This window comes from Coffea arabica, chromosome 1e (assembly GCF_036785885.1).
Source record: "Coffea arabica cultivar ET-39 chromosome 1e, Coffea Arabica ET-39 HiFi, whole genome shotgun sequence".
In the NCBI taxonomy this organism is placed as follows: domain Eukaryota; kingdom Viridiplantae; phylum Streptophyta; class Magnoliopsida; order Gentianales; family Rubiaceae; genus Coffea; species Coffea arabica.
The window spans coordinates 36,008,945-36,017,009 of NC_092311.1; the positions used below are offsets into that span (position 1 = coordinate 36,008,945).

The window sequence follows — 8,065 nt, forward strand, 5'->3', positions numbered from 1 at the left end:
ACGTGTTTAAAAAGTATTACGCCATCAAGAAAAAGTTGCACTCACAGTTTTCCATCCTTTCCCTTAAGGCCTTAACTAGCAAGTTTGTAAGTGCACGCATACGACAAACACTGGACACTGAGCCAATATTAGAAAGTTGGGCATTTAAACTCTAAAATTTCCAAAAGACTAGTGGAAGTCCAGTGATATTTCCACTGACAAAAGAACCAAAATATGGAACTTGGGTACTTCCTAGCCAGCAAATAAATTCTTTGTTTATTCTTTGTCTCACTAAAAAAGGCTAATAAAGCTTCTAATGACTAATGGAGCATTTCCTTGAACAAATTCCAAAGACAAACCAAATGGTAAGCTATAATTCCCTCCACAATCTCTTCTCCACTTGATTTCTTTAATACCCTTGTAGGTTTCTCACCACAAATTTAATTATCAAGCATTTTACGAAACATTCTTTTCCCTTTCCTTTTGCGAACTGTTCATTAGTATATATACACCTAATCTTAAGATTGTTGAGAGGCAAAGCTCAAACATTTCGTTTCCAGTCTATTCTTGTGCCTTTGCTCGCCCATAACAGGTTTTTTTATTTGAAACGTTGCAACATGGGAGATAGGTTACGTGTGGCTGTAGGAATAATGGGTAAATCTTCACTCTTTTTTTTTTTTCGTTTTCTTTACTGGACTTCATATTGCAATTTGGTGCATGATGATTTTTTTTTAATATCTACAGGGAATGGCGCGGCTTTGCTGCTTTATGCTGTACCCATGTAACTCAAGTTTTGTTCTACTGTTTATCCAGAGATATGATTTAGTACTATAGCATTAGTAGGGGTAAAAAACTAAGTTTTATACTAGCATATCTAGAATACACACCTCTATGTATTATCTGCATGTGTCAAAAAACAGTCATGCACACATCACAAATAGCCATGTGTAAGAAGATAATATTGGTCGAGGAGGTTTTAGTTTAGTGACTAAAGTATGAAACGTCAAGATTTTAACATCCCTTTCCCTCCTCCTCTATTAAAATAAAAATAAAAAAAAGACGATAACATTTTAATTTTGGGAGTAATATAAAAAAGTTATAGTAGCATTTTGAATCACTATAACTTTTTTCAAGAAATTCAAGAAATTCATCATTATGACTATAGGAATTTTCAAGAAATTCATTTTGCTAAAAACCAAAATTTTATTTACAACTAATCACACCCCAAACTTCAAATCCAATACCTACACCTTCTCAAAACAAAATAATCTCTTTAGCATTAAATCTCCAAACATGTTAACGTCTCCAATCACCATGTTAACGTCTTCACACCCCAAACTATCTCCATAACGAAACCACAACCAAAATTTGTCAAGCATAAAAGGAAATATTAATGTACTTATTAACATTTTAAAAAGTTTTTTTGAATGAATGATAGACAAATTAGCAAATTTACCAATTTCAGTCTCTCTTCCTCTTTTGGCCAATATTGCATTATTTGCTCCATTATTATTGTGTGCCTCTTCATCTCCTTTTAGTTTGACCATGGAATCGGATTTTATTTCAACCATCAAATTTAATCCCTCAACTAAACTTGTGATTTGGCAATTTCAAAGAAAAGAAAAGAGGAATAGGAATATATAGTAGAATTTGAGAGATCACTTGTGGTATGATTGGCTGCATGTGACAGCCCCACCTTCCCCTAAGGCGAACCAAAGGGGTTAGCGGACCGCCTGCCCAGCTCTCGCCAGGACTCAGTCGAGCCGTTAAAAGAAATCGAAAACGTTCAGGAAGGAAATAGCGCGCTCAAACGATTCAAAGTCGCCAAATGGCAAAATGAAAATCAACATCAAGTATGATTAGTGGTTGCCACATCACCACTCAGCCAGGAGCCCAACGAATACAGATATGGCCATATGACCCGGGAAAACATTTCCAATCCAAATAGGTTACATGAACAGGGTAAATAGTTTTATACACATACGTTTGTAATTTACGGAACAAAAGAAGATAATTAGATCAAAATAAATTTAGGGTTTTCCAACTATCGAGGAACTTTACAAAAATATAATAAAACTAGCTCGACTCGTGCGTCAAAACATCTTAGCCCCAAAAGTGGTTCCCTGTAAGGAAAACAAAGATAACGGGAAGGGATGAGCTTACGCTCAATGAGGTACCAAAATAATAGCAAATAAGAACATGGAACTTCATATTCAATTAATCACATATGTGCATCAAATAAAGAAGTGAACAAACACCATAGACAAAAGGATACGGGTGGCTCTCAGGAGCCAACTTCCCATTTGCTTCACCGAAACTTGATCGAAATAACAGTTGACACTCCGTCAACTTTACAGAAGTAACCAATACCGTAGACTCCACTTTCTTCGACTCCTTCCACCTCACATACCCCCACCGGGTCCGAAATCCAATCAGAACAGAAATGGTAATACTCGAGTATACCGGAATCAAGGGTCTCAATACCCAAAGATCCCAAAACAGACTACCGTAGTTCGTTATCTAATCGACCAGGCCCTTGCCGGCCCGACTCGAGTAACTGGCCACAGGTGTTGAACTCAGAGGTCACAGAAAGGTCGTTGGATACAAGCTTCCAAACGACGTCAGAACAGATACAGATACAGATACCAGATACAGATAGCAGATTCAGATACGCACTCAAAATGGGCATATGAACAGACAAGAGAACGAGTGTAATAAAGTACACCCTCGTCTCAAACAGAATAAACAGATAGTTCAGTCGTTCATATCACAGATTGCATGTACAGAAATCAAGTTAAGTAACAAATAAGGGGAGCGGTACACTCACCGGTTCAAGTCAGTTTTCACTTCAGATTGGCTTTAATCGCCAAGAAACCCTAAAAGAACCAAAGTAAAACAATTGAAGGTTCCACTTTCAAAAATCGAGTATACAGAATGCACATGTGAGGCTCGACTACCAGTCGTATGCCTCGCCAAATAATTACTAATGCAAGGGTGCAAAACATGATTTTTAGAAACGAAAAGGTAACATGAAGACCTAGGCTCAAACAACCCAAAAGCCCTTCATTTCTACCAAAAGGCAATTCAAACTTAAAGGAACCAAATGGCCTAGAAAATTGGACAGCACTTCCCCTAAATTTGCTTACTTTTCCAGCCGTCATGGCTTCATTATTTTCCTCAGCCAGTCCCAAAGTCACACACAAAATAAGTTCATTCAATAGCTGCTCAGTAAGCTCCAAGTAGTACAAGTACAATTCGAGCTAGGGAAAAGTCCGGAAATGAAAGTCAAATCCTAAGATAATCAAATAAGCACAATAAGACTCGATTACAAGTCACAAACCAATGCCAAATATTACCACAATAGGGCTCCATAAGCATACATAAGCATTAGAGGAAACCAGAAAAATCCGGAAATGGAACTCGCTTTAACCCTGAAAAAAACAGTTTTTGACGTCATTTTGCGGTAATGGCACCAAAGGCACTACGATTATCGGATGAAGGTCCAAGACCCACCGTTTCAAAGCTAAGAGATAGGGCTACAATATTCAAGAAGGTCACTCAACCCAGTTTCGAGTGTAACCAGGTCAAAAATGCAATCTACTACACCAGAACCGCAAAAACAGATTCACAGAACGCATTCTAGTGCAAGCATCATAAAACAGCCTACATAAGTTCAAATCTAGAAATTACAAAGCCATATGAAAGCTAAGAAACAGGGATACATTTCATCAGAAGACCTCAACAACCAATTCGGAAGCATTCCTAACCAAAATAACCAATTACAGAAGCAATTCCCAAATTCGGGTAAAACCAGGACAGCAAGGGTAATTTCGACTTTTCTCAAGCTAAGCTACTCCGATTGACCTGAAATTTTTTAGGCACCTCTAAAATATCATTCCCTACAACTTTCATGTTTTAACCCAAGGCCAATTCGGCCCCTAGATATGAGCTATAGTACCGGGCAGAATGAAGAACATCAAACCCTAATTTTTTCAATTTTCTTCCAAAACAAAAATTGCTTGCAATTATCCACTTTTTCCACCTCCTATATCCCTTACATACCATTTCCAATCATCATACATAGCCACACAATCATATTCATATTAAAACAGAAAAATCCCCAATAATTACAAAAGTTCACCAATTCAACCAAAAATCACAATATAATCCATAAAGTTGCATCTTATTCCACCACTAAGCATAAATTAAGCATCATTAGAGGGAGGAGAGGGGTTCTTCACAACTCACCTTAGAAACAAGAGTGAGAGAGCAACTAGTCCTCTTAGCTTTCCAAATAACTCCACACAACACCTCACTATCACTCCCTTAAGTGGTTTTATGGAGCAAAAACAAGATTGGATGGTTGAGTGAGTTGATTGAAGCAAGATTGAAGCCAAAAACTTGAAGAGTTTTCTTTCTTTTGTTGCTTGAAGAGCTCGGCCAAGAGGAAGAGAAAAATGGTGAATTTTTGGTATTTTTTTGATTTATTTGGTCAATGGTAAGAACATGAATAGTAGTCATAAAGCAACCTCCACTCATAAGGTGACACTTGTCACTTTCATTAATGCTTGCCTAAGTTTTGTCTCTCTTATACCAATCCACTTAGCATCCTCTACTTATCTCTTAACACCCGGTAAATTAATTCCAGTATCCAAAACTTAACCTAGTTGGCCGAATTTTTCCGAACTTTTCGCACTAGTGGGTCCCACGTCCGGTATACGCTCTTAATTTCTCAAAAACTATTCGATACTAGAAAAATCATCTAAAAACTATATCTGCTCCTTAAAAGTATCTAGAATTTTTCCTAATCACGAAAATGCAGAAAACAAGCCATGAAAGATAATAAAACCTAGAAAATGGGAAAAATTACGGGTTCTCACACTGCAATTATAGGTAATGGTTGGTGGTAATTTGAGAGCAAGTTATAGAAGGAAGGGATTGATGGATGAAAACGGAGTGATAATAATTGAGAGAGAATTGTCGTTGGATGTAATTTGTAAACAGGATAGCAGAAGATGTCAGGTTTCTTTTTTTTTTTTTTAATCTCATTTCATTATACTATAAATTGTTGATTAAGTGAAGGTCATTATAGTCATTTTATTGTGACAAGGGAGGTCAATGTAATTTGTAAAATCTGAGGGGAGCCAAGTGAAATTGTCTTAACCTCAGGGGAGGTTTGTGAAATTATCCCAAATTCTTATGTACACTATTTTTTTTTTTTGAATCAAAGTTCAGAATTTATTCCTTTAAACGGATAGACAGAGCCGGAGGGGGGCATAGACCTTACCTCCCAAGAGGACAATACATGTATTAGAACTAGGATGGACCTAGCATTTTCGAAGGGAAGGGAGGCCAAGCATGTCCAACCTAAATGCCCTCGGGCTTGAGTAGGGAGCTCCGAAAAATGATGATAGGTTCTGTCACAGCCAATATTAGATAAGCTATCAGCCACTTGATTACCCTCTCGGAAGCAATAAGTGATGCTAGCGACATGGGGCGACAGCTGAAGGAGGGATCGGACTTCCGTATCAATACTCCACGGGCATCGAATTACTTGCTGCGCGATTTGAACGAGTACCAAAGAGTCCACCTCCACGTGCACTCTCACATAGCCACGAGAGATGCACAAGTTAACCCCAAAGAGAATTATCTACACTATAATTTTATCATTGTCCTTCATTTACTACATTATTTAATTAATTTAATACAACTCATATGTTCAAAAAATTAAAATTTGTTATTTATCATTAGATATCAAATCACATATAGCATCAAAAAATAGTATATTATTTTATATTTTTCACTTAATATAAGATCCAATTATCCAAATTACTCTTTACAGTTATATACCCATTGTCAAATAGGATCAACAATAAATAATCAAAAAATTTGCAACCAAAATATTATATAGAATAAACTTTAACATTATAAACATTCTTGTCAATTTATTAAGGTTAGCTGTTAAGATTTTTATGGTATTAACGTTTGCTCTTTGTAATATTTTGGTTACAGATTTTTTTTATTATTTGTTGTTGATAATATTTGGCAATGGGTTTGTAACTGAAAAGAGCAATTTGGATCTTATATTAAGTGAAATATATAGAGTGTTATACTATTTTTAATGGCATATATGATTTAATCCCTAATGATAAACAATAAATTCTAATGTTTTCTTTAATATTTGGCCTCATATTAGATTAATAAAAAGTTTAGTAGATGACGAGTAATGGTAAAATCATATTACCTTTTCTCTTATAATATTACTTTTTAATTATTGATTGGATCTAACTATTACAAGATAATAAATCTCAAGGAAAGTTAGCGTAATTTTCAAAACGTGGAGAATGCCAGTGAAATAATCAGAAACCTTAGGAGAAGTTACTGAAGTTAATCCCATTACATTATACCGTCGTACTATATATGTATATGAAATATTTTATTTTATTCACGTAAAGTAATATTATACAATAAATAAAGCAAATAATGCCATAAGCATAACAACAGCACACTCCTCAGTGCTGCCCTCTGTCCGTTGAAATTGCTTATCTTCTAGAACAAGTACGAAATTGTATGATCACTTTTTTAATTATCACAATAACAGACTTTTGGACTTGCAATTGTTTATAAAGAGTCAGCGCTGACCCAAATACAAGTGTTTTTAAGTTACCAGAAGTTAGACTCTTTAAATTACGAAAAATTAGTTACCAAACACTCCAGAAGTACTCTTAGTGTTTAAAAATATTTATTTTTTGTAAATACATCGCAACCCCAAAAAGATTAATTTGCCTCACCACTTCAAATCTTTGTCTTGCACCTACAAATTTTATTAAGGGTGAAAGAGCAAAAAAGTACATACAACTTTTAAGGATTATGCCTCTGCTGAAATTCAGAGCAACATTTTCCATGATAATGCTTGTTCTGGTCCAACCCAAAGAAAGATATTTAAAAGCAAAATCCATTCAACATAGAATGGTACCCCCTTGATTTCCCGCAATATAAAAGAATTTTTTGCTGATTTCCTTATCAAGCATGTGAACCATGACAAAAATTGAGGCAAAATCCATTGATCCCACAGATAGGATTCTTCAACTGGGCAAGAATCCTAGTCAGGTGTGACTACTTCCTTTATTCTTCGGGATAATTTCACAAACCTCCCCTAAGGTTTCTCACAATTATAAAGAGCTCTCCTCAGGTTTTAAAAATTACATATATTTCCCATACTTTTACTGTTTAGTAACAATGTAGGTCCAAGAACTTAGACTTTCTTTCAAAAATCCTAAATTGCCCTTTTGTACAAAACTAAGAAAGAAAAATAGTATACTCAATCATTTTCTTCCACATTTTATATAAATCAACAAGCTAAATCTCTAACAACGATCGAAACATAAGTTCTAAAATCAAGTAACCATCCAAAAGATCCCAAATTGTATATACAATATCAATACTTTCCACGATAAAAAAAAAAACACAAAACCACATTGACAACCAATTTTATACCCCCAAATTAAATATCAATGCTCTAATATCTTTTCAATATAAGCTAATTTGACCTAGAACCACCATTACAATTCTCCTATAGTTTTAAAAATATTAATATCTCAAAAGTTGAGAATAAATTCTACCTCCACAATAAAATTATAATAAAAAATTTCTAATCCAATGAAAGAAATCATTATGTAATTATTGACATTTTATAAAAGTTTTTCTTAATAATAAACAAAATATGTCAAATTCCACATGTTTGGTTCTTCTTCGTATTTCAATCATCAATTTCATTATTTATTTCTCTATCGCTGTGAGCCTTTTCATTTCGTTCTAGTTTGACACATAATCTACCTCCTTTGTAAATTTTGTAATTTCAATTTACTAATATCCACAAAACTGAAGATAATAAAAAGAGGTTATATTAGCTAGAAAATAGACAAGAGACAGAAAAACAGATTTTTTTTAAGTTTTGTAAATTTATTGCCTTAGATTTAAAATTGTCTACTTACTGGAGGGCATTATAGATATTTTACTATGTCAAGGGAGGTAAGTGTAATTTTTTAAACCTGAGGGGAGCCGAGTGCAATTGTCAGAAACCTCA

The 8,065-nt window shown here is 34.7% G+C and overlaps 1 long non-coding RNA gene across 1 annotated transcript; it reads left to right on the top strand.

Moving 5' to 3' along the window:
* Window positions 1–226: 226 nt before the first annotated feature.
* On the top strand, window positions 227–1,443 carry LOC140021453 (uncharacterized). The gene is made up of 2 exons (XR_011825194.1): window positions 227–633; window positions 724–1,443. It is a non-coding gene; the product is annotated as an uncharacterized lncRNA (long non-coding RNA).
* Window positions 1,444–8,065: the final 6,622 nt, after the last annotated feature.